The sequence below is a fragment of the Nycticebus coucang genome, chromosome 9, assembly GCF_027406575.1.
Source record: "Nycticebus coucang isolate mNycCou1 chromosome 9, mNycCou1.pri, whole genome shotgun sequence".
Taxonomy (NCBI): Eukaryota; Metazoa; Chordata; class Mammalia; order Primates; family Lorisidae; genus Nycticebus; species Nycticebus coucang.
Genome location: NC_069788.1, coordinates 97,253,476 through 97,264,206, shown reverse-complemented (window position 1 = coordinate 97,264,206; position 10,731 = coordinate 97,253,476). Strand labels below are relative to the sequence as shown.

At 35.1% G+C, this 10,731-nt stretch overlaps 1 pseudogene; it reads right to left on the bottom strand.

Moving 5' to 3' along the window:
* Positions 1-1,598: 1,598 nt before the first annotated feature.
* LOC128594776 (protein MIS12 homolog) lies at positions 1,599-2,295 on the bottom strand (annotated as a pseudogene).
* Positions 2,296-10,731: the final 8,436 nt, after the last annotated feature.

Genomic DNA, 10,731 nt, shown 5'->3' with positions numbered 1-10,731 from the left:
GTTTATTTTTGTGGTATAGGATTGGGTTGGTCATTATGGAGGATAGGTCTGAGAATATCCTGAAAAGCTAGTTTGGTTATGGCAAATTTCTTCAACATATGAATGTCATTAAAGTATTTAATTTCTCCATCATAAATGAAACTCAGTTTAGCTGGATACAAGATCCGGGGTTGAAAGTTATTTTGCTTTAGGAGATTAAAAGTTGGTGACCACCCTCTTCTGGCTTGAAAAGTTTCAGCAGAGAGATCTGCAGTCATTCTAATATTCTTCCCTTTGAAGGTAATGGTTTTCTTTCTCCTGGCAGCTTTGAGGATTTTCTCCTTCATATTAACTTTAGTGAAGTTAATTATGATATGCCTGGGGGATGTCTTATTGGGGTTGAGTCGTGCTGGGGTTCTGAAGCTGTCCGCTATCTGAATTTCAGAATCTCTAGGCATGTCTGGAAAATTCTCTTTCATAATTTCATGCAGAAGGACCCCTGTGCCCAGCGAGGCTACTTCATCTGTTTCTGGAACTCCTATGATTCAGATATTCACCTTCTTTGAATTATCCCAGAGCTCTCTGAGAGAATGATCCATTTTTGCTCTCCATTTCTCTTCCTCTTTGAGAGTCTGTGATTGTTCAAAGGCTTTATCTTCGATGTCAGAAATCCTTTCTTCTGCTTGCTCCATTCTGTTGCTGAGGGATTCTACTGTATTTTTCATATCTTTGAGGGCTGCAAATTCTTGCTTCAGTGTGTCTATATCTTTCAATGCATAGTTACTTTTCTTTCTTTTTGTTTTTTTTTAGCAGAAAATCAAAGCCTTTAAAACACATACATTTAAATTACAGGATTAGGAAAAGAATTTCTTGATGGTAAACATATTTTGGGTAAGCATAAGCTTTCTAAATTTACAAGCATTTCATTCCAAATATTAATACTCTAAACTCCTCCTCTTTACATATAGGAGAAACTTCAAATCCTTTACTTTAGGAAGAAATGGAGGAAAAGCAATACCTTAAGAGCGACCATTCCTATTTCTCAACTTTCCTTGGGTTATCTAACATCTTACGTACACTAATTACAAAAAGAAATTTTAGAGTCCATTGAATTTAAGCACAAGATACAGCTAAAATTTCCCCAAGCATTCTAAATATTTGATATTTTAAGTGTGAATAAATAATAGGTAGGTATAAGTCAGATTCTAAAACTAACTGAAGGATGAAAAGAAATTAACATGAATAGCCAACAGTCAGTAAATATAAATTTTACTATTGGGTTTGCTCCAACCTTCCTTTTCTATTCTGGATCTGCTTCTTTTGTGTCCAGGGTTTTTTCCTGCTAGACTCCAGGATAGCAAAGAACTTAACATTATCATGAGCTTGGCCATGGGAAGCACTTATTTTAGAAACAAAAACACCTTCTTTCCTCTTCACCAGACATTGAGGTTGTCTTTTTTGCTACTTGCTTCTTTCAACTAGTTATAGGCTCCCTCATGCAAGAAACAGGAGAGTGGACCAAAAAAGAAGGAGATATGAACAAAGAAAATTAATAAACTTACAGTTCACTTGAAAGTCATTGGTATAAATTCCTTATCATTCTTTTTATTATTTAAAAATTACGATGTTTTCAGTCTTTTGCTTTCCTTTTCCACATTGTCTGTAATGTTGTATAGTTTCTGGAGTTCTGAACCAGGGACACCAAACTCTCCCTAAAGTCACTAGTACCACGATCTCTGCCAACACTTTGAAGCTCATCGAACAAAGCCAATGTCTGAGTTTGGCCTGAACAATTTTTTGCTCTTCTAATTCTGCAAGAAGGGCCTGCTTAGTACATAATTCAGTCTTATACTTCTCCTGTAACTGGTCAATTTCTTTCTGGAGATGTTGAAATTCTTCCTCATTATAAGGCTGTATCTCCTTACATTTATCTTCAGGAAGCAAGATGCTTGGGGGAATCCGCAAAATGAACTGCAAAAACAGCTGCTCCATTTTACCAAAAAGGTTATCGAAACATCCTTTCGTGAAGCTAAGAAATTTTCTGTGCATTTGAGAACTTGGACTGGGCTGATCTCACAGTCTGGGATGCCATCCAACTTCTTCAGAATAACCTGTTCAACAGCCTGCATCACTTCGAATAGGTAGTCTTGAAATGCAATATAGATCCTGAGCATGCACGTCTGTGGGGTGAACCCAAAGAACTGGGCCTCATAGGTCATTGGATCAACAGACATCTTGGTTAATTTTGCTATGTTATTTTTTATTGTGAAAAATCGTAGCAACCATGAGGGTGATGAATTCGACCACACACCAACTTCCCGCCACTTCCCATAGTTACTTTTCAACACAAGCATCACATACTTAGTCTTACTTGGAAAAAACAGCACTCTGCTAGAGTTCCCTACACTTACCTTATTGTTCAGCATCGTTTTCATTTTGAGTTACATATGGCAGGCAAGAGAGAGATCTGTTGACCTCTTTGTGCTTAGAGTTTCTAAGATCTGAATCCAGCAATAAGTATGTGATGAGAATAAGTATAAGCTGCATGGAAGCATGTAAGAGATGTGGGTAATCATTCTAAAGAGGCCAACCTCATGGGATGAACAAACATTATGTTATTTTAAGGAGCAGAAAGAAGACAGGAATTTGTAGAAGGGTATTCTTGGCATGTGAAACATTGGCAAGCAAGAGAAACATGGAAATAGTCAGAAGCTTATAATAGCTGGGCAGTAATAAAAGAGCAATATCGACAGACGAAACCTGAGGGTGCACAAGGGCCAGATAAATTAGCAGGGATGTATAGCAGACTTTGGGGAAATTGCAGTTTATTCTGAGGCCAATAGGGAACTTTCTCAGTTAAGAGTGAAACATGATTACATTTGTGTTTAGGAAAAATGATCCTACCTACACTGCATAAAGAAAATATTTAGGAGCCAGAGGATGAGGGTAAATAATTGCATTGCAATAATCTTGGGGATTATACATAATGTTTATCTTGTCTAGAGAAGTCGTAGAGAGGGAGGAGAAAAATGGACAGATTCATAAGATACTATGCAGCTGTAAATAAGAGAAGTTAGAAATTTAGTAGAGCTGAGCTGTGAGAGGGTGGGCAGAAGTCATGAACGGTATCTATTTTTCTTGTTGATGCAATTTGGAAGATATTTACATCATCCCCGGGATAGGGAACACAGTGTTGTATAGACTTCTAAACACAGGAAAGCTGTCATCAGCCACAGTACTTTTCAAAGTGTGAAGTCCACGTTCGCAGAGCTGCCTTAGCATTCTACAGTCTACAATGGGAAGAAAGCTGAAAGAAAAGCCACATCATGACTCACAAGACACCCAGTGCAGCAGAGTCTTCAAGAAAAGCTACACTTATTTTTAGTTCTTAATTAAATGACATGTGATGCATACCTAATTAAACAAACATACAGGCAGTTTCTGAGTTACAAACATCTGACTTAAATACAACTTATACTAATGAATGGAGGCTATTACAGTAAGTCCCCAAGTTATAAAAATCCAAATGACATGCAACTCACACTTACAAACAGAGGCTAGTACAGGTAATAGGTAAATGTTTCTATTCCAGCTTACATACATATTCAACTTAAGAACAAACTTCCAGAACCTATCTCATTAGCAACTGGGGCACGGCCTGTATTTGAAAGTACTAAGAGAACAAAGTGACCACTGTAAAGGCAACACCCATCTGCAGAACAGGAATTGCTGGCTACCTTCATGTCACTATTTGTGTACGGCTTTCACATCCTACCTATTTGCTCCTTCCTAAAACATGAAGTTGTCCAGAATCTGTCATTCACTTGTTACATGCACATATACTCATAGCATTCCCATGCATATGACATGACAAGCTTGTTTTGATACTTGTAAAACTGGTGTGATACTGTACACAGTATCACATACTTCTCCCCTTCTACAAATTCTAAAAAATGCTTGTTTCCTTTATTTTAATTCTTAATCTATGAAGTATTATACAGTCATCATTCATTCAATTTCTCAGCACTGCATCATGCAGTCATGTAAATACACTAAATTTTCTTTATCCACTCTCCAGAAGTTGTTTCCATCATTTTACTTTTGTTAAAAAAGCCTCTTATGAGTAATCTTTGACATCACTCTGGATGTTCAAAAACAAATAGCTCTACATTTATATTCAGGGCCAAGGGATACATTTAAATCATTAAATTTGAAATGTCCAATTTCAAATCAAAAGTTTAATTGATTATATCTTAAACAAGAAACAGTGCAATTAATCAAAGTATGTGCCTAAACTCTTGACACAATTTTGCCATCTTAATGGTATCTTGTTTATCCAGCAGCAAAGAAGCCTGGAGAGCAAGTGGCAATGAAATTGCAAAAGACGTTTTTCACAGCTTATTGGGAATTGAAAATTTTTATTTGCAAGAAGTGTTCCAAAGCCTGGAAGAAGTAGTAGTCAGTTGGTGCAATGTCTAGTTAATAATGAATGTAATGATAGAGTTTCCAAGTCCAGCTTCTGGAGTTTGAACAGCATTGTGTGCAACATGTGATCGATCATTATCTTGCAAAAGGACTGTGATATCTCTGTTGACCAATCTTGGCTGCCTAGTTGCAAGCATCCTCCTCATTTTTTCCAATGGTTGCAGTAGACATGTGCTGTAATCAGCTGACCAGGTTTCATGAAGGTGTAGTGGGCAATACCAGCACTGGACCACCAAACAGACAGCATTAGCTTTTATTAATGAATATTTGGTTTTGGACTGTGTTTCAGCTCTTCATCTTTATTCAACCATAGTGCTAAATGCTTGCAATTATGAAAACGAATCCATTTTTCATCACACATAAAAACATGGTGTAGAAATGGTTTGTCTTTACATTGTGACAGTACAGAAAGGTGAACTTCGAGGCGATTTCTCTTCTGATGATTATTTAACTCATGCAGAATCCATCTATCAGCTTCTTTACTTTGTTGATTCATTTCAAATCGTCCAATGTTGTAAGAATAGTAGTCAAATCTTACTGCTAATTCACACATAGGTTGCCATAGATTTACTAAAGCTTTCAGCTCATCATTCTCCAGCTTGGTTTCAAGTCACCCATGTGGCTCATTTTCAAGATTAAAATTACCAGAATGGACTTCTCCAAGCCGTCAGTGTTCTGTGCACACCTTAGTTACATCCTTCCAAACACTTCATGGATATTTTGGACTGCCTGCACTGCATTGCTCCACCATGGAACTCAAACTCAAAAATAACGTGAATTTTTGCCTTACCCATGGTTTTATAAAAATTGCTCTGAAAATATTTAAAAAGACAATCACAAGCCAAAACATGCATTTGAAAGGAGGAGGATGTATCTTCACAGTTAAAAAAAAAAAAAAGTGGCAAAGTCAAATGTCATAGATATTGGCCGTCAAATGTAGTACTTAAGGAAATCAGACATTCTACGCTTAATAACCTGATACAAATGTTGAATTTTATAGGATGGTGAAAATTATTTTCTGTCAATAAAATACCAATTCTTGATCCCATGGGCATTGCACAAGTGTTCCCATCTTTGCCAGGTTGTGGTACTTTGAGAATTCTTTGCATCCAAGTGCAAACTCTGATTCTCCTGATCAAGCCCAGGTAGGCGCCTGCAATTGCATCAAGCAAGCTGGCATGATGGCTAGCTTGTGTCTACTTGTTGCTCCACCCTGTGGCTCATGCTGTAGTCGCTTCTACTGCTGTGAGATCTGGAGTCCCCAGGAATTTCATAGAAGAGCCACGTATACAATCAGTATGTGCAGGGAGTTAATGCCACCTGGGAAAAATATCTCACCACTCAAAGGCAGAAGATGGAAAGGAACCAGAGGAAAAAGTATTATTTTTTAATTTAAAAATATTAAGGGGGTGCAAATATTTTTGTTACATGGATGGATACCTCAGTACAATGCTTAAGTACAGGCTTTCAGTGTACCTGTTGTTAATAGTATTTATTGTATCCAATAGGGAAGCTTTTACCCCTCATCTATTCTTGGGTTCCAGTGTCCTTCAACATATCTCTGCGCTTGTGTGTGCCTATCACTTAGCTTCCACTTATTAGGAGAACATGTGGTGTTTGCTTTTCCATTTCTGAGATACTTCACTCAGGAAAATGGTCTCCAGTTCCATCCAAATAGCTAAAAAATATATAATTTCATTCTTTTTTATTACTGAATAGTACTCCATGGAGATATATATATATATATCTTACATTTTCTTCATCCATTCATGAATTGCTGTGCACTTAGGCTGATTCCACATCTTTGCAATTGTGAATTGTGCTTCAATAAACATTTAGGTGCAGGTGTCTTTTTGACAAAAAGGACTTATTTTCCTTTGGGTAGATAGCCAGAAATGGGATTGCTGGATCAAATTGTAGGTCTACATTTTTTTTTCTGGGTAATCTCTATAATGTTTTCCATGAAGGTTGTACTAAACATTCCTTATGCATAGAAACCAGCATCTATTTTTTTTTTAACTTTTTAAAAATAGCCATTCTGACAGGGATGAGATGGTTTTAATTTGCATTTCCCTAATAATAAGCATATTGGGAGTTTTATACATGTTTGCAACCATTTGTCTATCTCCCTTTGAAAAACTTCTGTTAAAATCTTTTGCCCACTTTTTAAGAGGGTCATTTGTTTTTCTCTTGCTGATTTGTTTGAGTTCTTTATAGATTCTGGATATTAGGCATTGGATATATAGTTTGCAAATATTTTATCCATTCTGTAGGCTATCTATTTACTCTATTGAATATTTCCTTTCTTGTGCAGAAGCTTTTTGATTTACTTAAATCCCATTTACTTATTTTTGTCATTGCTATATTTTTCCTTGAGATCTTAGTCATAAATTGTTCACCTAGTTAGTTTTTCTTCTAACTCTAGTTTTTCTTCTAACTCTAGAACAGTTTTTCTTCTAGAGTTTTTGTACATTAGGATTTCTTCTAGAGTTTTTATACATTAGTTCTTGAATTAAATTTTGTTTATGGCAAGAATAGTAGTCTAATTTCATTCTTTCTGTGTGACTATCCAATTTCCCCAGAACCATTTATGGAAGTGCTTCCTTTCTCCAGTGTATGTTGTCTTCCTTGTCAAAGAGCAGCTGGTTGTAGGTAGATGGTTTTTTATTTGGATCTCCATTTTGTTCCTTTCATTTCTGTCTCGCTTTTTAAATCAGTACTATGCTGTTTTGTTACTATCACCTTGTAGTACAATCTGAACTGAAGTAACGTGAAGCCTCAAGATTTGTTCTTTTTGCATAAGCTTGCTTTGGCTATTCAGACACATTCTTGCTTCCAAATAAGGATTAGAATTATTTTTTTCTAGATTTGTGAAATATATTATTGGTATTTTGATGGAGATTATGTTGAATCTATAAATCATGTTAGGCAATATGGACACTTTAATCCTGTTGATTCTACCAATTCATGAGCATGAGATGTTTTCTCATTTGTTTGGGTCATCTATAATTTCTTTACTCAATTTTTTTATAGTTTTCTTTGTAAAGATCTTTCATCTCCTTCATTAAGTATAATACCAGGTATTTTGTTTTCTGTGTAGCTATTGAAAATTGTATTGAGTCTGTGGTTTGACTTTCATCTTTACTGTTATTATCACATGGAAATGCTATTGATTTATGTACCCTGATCTTATAACCTGATTTTAATTGAATGCATTTATCAATGGTAGGAGACTTTTCCTGAGGTATTTAGGGTTTTCTAGAAACAAGATCATGATAATGTTTAACCTCCTCTTTCCCAATTTGGAAATCTTTTACTTTTTCTTCTCTTGCCCGATTACTCTGGTTAGGACTTCCAGTACTATATTGAATAAAAGTGGTGATAGTGGGTATCCTTTTTTTACTCCAGTTTTTATGGGAAATGCTTTCAACTTTTCCCCATTTAGTATGATGTTAGCTGTGAGTTTGTGAAATTTGGCTTTTATTATTTTGAAATATATTCCTTCTATGCCTAGTTGTTGAAATTTTTGTCATGAAGAGGTGCTGGGTTTTACTTAGTGCTTTTTATGCATGTATCAATATGATCATATGATCTCTGTTTTAGATACTGTTTATAAATTACATTTATTTATTTATGGAATAAATTAAATTTATTGATTTGCATATGTTGAGCCATCTTTCAATCACTGGGATAAAATCAACTTGATCATGGTAAATTATCTTTTTGCCATGCTGTTGGTCTGTTTTGCTAGTATCATGTCAAGGATTTTTGTGTTAGTGTGCATAAGGGATGTTAGTATTTAGTTTTCTTTTTTTGTTGTGTCCTATCCTAGCTTTGGTATCAAGGTGATACTAGCTTCATAGAATGAATTAGGAAAGATTCCCTCTGTCTCTATGTTATGGAATAACTTCTATAGGATAGGTGCTAGCTCTTCTTTGTGCTAGCTCTAGGTCTGGTAAGAATTTGGCTGTGAATCTGTCTGGTTCAGGGTTTTTATTTGGGGGAAGAATTTTTATTATCGCCAAAATTTTACTGATTGTTTTTGGTCTTTTCAGTATTTCTTTCTTCCTGATTCAGGCTTGAGAGGTTGTGAGTTTCCACAAATTTATCCCTTTCCATTAGGTTTTCTAGGTTGTGTGTAAGTGTGGAGGTTTTTGTACTATTCACAGATGATATTTGTATTTCTGTGGTACTATTTGCAATGTCTCCTTTTCCTTTTCTGACTGAGGTTATTTGATTGTTTTCTATTTCTGGTTAATATTGCTGGTGATCTATTGATTTTCTTCATCTTTTCAAAAACTTGCTTTTTGTTTCATTGATTCTTTTCATTTTCTTTTAGGTTTCTGTTTCATTTAGCTCTTCTCTGAGCTCTTTTATTTCTTTTGTTACATTGGCTTTAAGTTCAGTTTGTTCATAAACTTCCTAATTCCTTGAGATATGACATTAGGTTGATAATTTGTGATCTTTCTGTCTTTTTGATGTAAGCATTTAAGGCTATAAATTTTCTCTTAGCATTGTATTTTCTGTATCTTATAGATTTTGAAAGCTGAAAAATCTTTTGATTTCCAACTTAATTTCATCATTGACCCAAGAATCATTCAATAGCATGTCATTTAATTTCCACATTTTTGTGTAGATTTGAGTTTCTCTGGGAGTTGACTTATAGTTTTATTCCACCGTGTTCTGAGAATATGGATCACACAATCTCAGTTTTTCTGAATTTACTGAGACTTGATTTGTGGCCTAACATATATTCAATTTCGTAAAATGTCCCATGTGCTTATGAGAAGAATTTATATTCTGGGGGTTTGGGGTAGAGTGTTCTTTAAATGACTGTTAGGTCCATTTGTTTAGAGTTCCATTTAAGTCCAGGATTTATTTATTGATTTTCTGCTTTGATGATCTGTCCAGTTTTGTCAGTGCTATGTTTAAGTACCAAGTTATTATGGTGCTACTGTTTATTTCTTTGCTTAGATTTATAAAATTTGCTTTATGAATCTGGGAGCTCCTTTGTTAGGTGCACATATATTTCAGATTGTTATGTCTTCTTTCTGAATTGCCCCTTTATCATTGTGCAATGGCCATCTTTGTCTTTTTTTTTTAACCATTGTTGTTTTAAAGTCAATTTTATTTGATATGAGAATGGCTACATCAGCTTCATTTGCATTGAAATATTTCTTTCCATTACTTTACCTACAGTCTATGTGAGTCCTTTCTTGGGGACAGCATAGTTTTGTGGGATGACTCTTCATACATTCAGCCAGTCTATGTTTAATAAGTGGAGAACTGAGACTATTCATGTTCAATTTTAGTATTGATATGTGGGATACTACTCTGTTTGTCATGGATGTACATCATATTGAATAAAACTTGTTTTTTTTACTTTCCTATAATATTGTTATATAAAAGCTGTGAACAATCATTTTTTGCTATTTTATGCTGGTGAAGATATATTGTGCTCTCCCATGGAATACTGCACTTTTGAGCATTTCCTGTAGGGTAAGTCTAGTAGTGATAAAATCCTTTAGTATCTGCTTGTGGGGAAAAATCTTTATTTTGCCATCATTTATGAAACTTAGTTTTGCAGGGTACAAAAATCTTGGCTGTCAGTTGTTCTGTTTAAGAAAGCTAAAAAATGGGCCCCAATTCCTTTTGGATTTTAAGGGCTCCACTGAGAATTTTGATGTTGCCTAGTCTACTGTATTTTTCTTTGTAGGTTAGGTATTTCTTTCTTCTTGAGCTTGTATAATTTTCTTCTTTACTTTATCTTAACTAGTTTGATGACTCTGTGTCTAGGAGATGTCTTATTTGCCATGAATCTTCCCAGCATTTGATGACCATCTTCTGTCTAGATATCTGAATCTCTGGCAATATCAGGGAAGATTTTCTCAATAATTCCCTTGAATATGTTTTCCATGAGTATGCTTTACTTTCTTTCTTTATTATAGGGATACCTATAATTCATAAATTTATATAGTGTCACATTTCCTGGAGTACTTATTCATTCTTCTGTATCCTTTGTTCTACATCTATGACTTACTGGGCTAATTTCTTTTTTTTTTTTATTAAATCGTAGCTGTGTACATTGATATGATCATGGGGCATCATACACTCGATTCATAGACCATTTGACACATTTTCATCACAATGGTTAACATAGCCTTCCTGACATTCTCTCAGTTACTGTGCCAAGACATTTACATTCTACATTTACCAAGATTCGCAAATAACCCTGTAAGATGCACCACAGGTATAATCCCACCAATC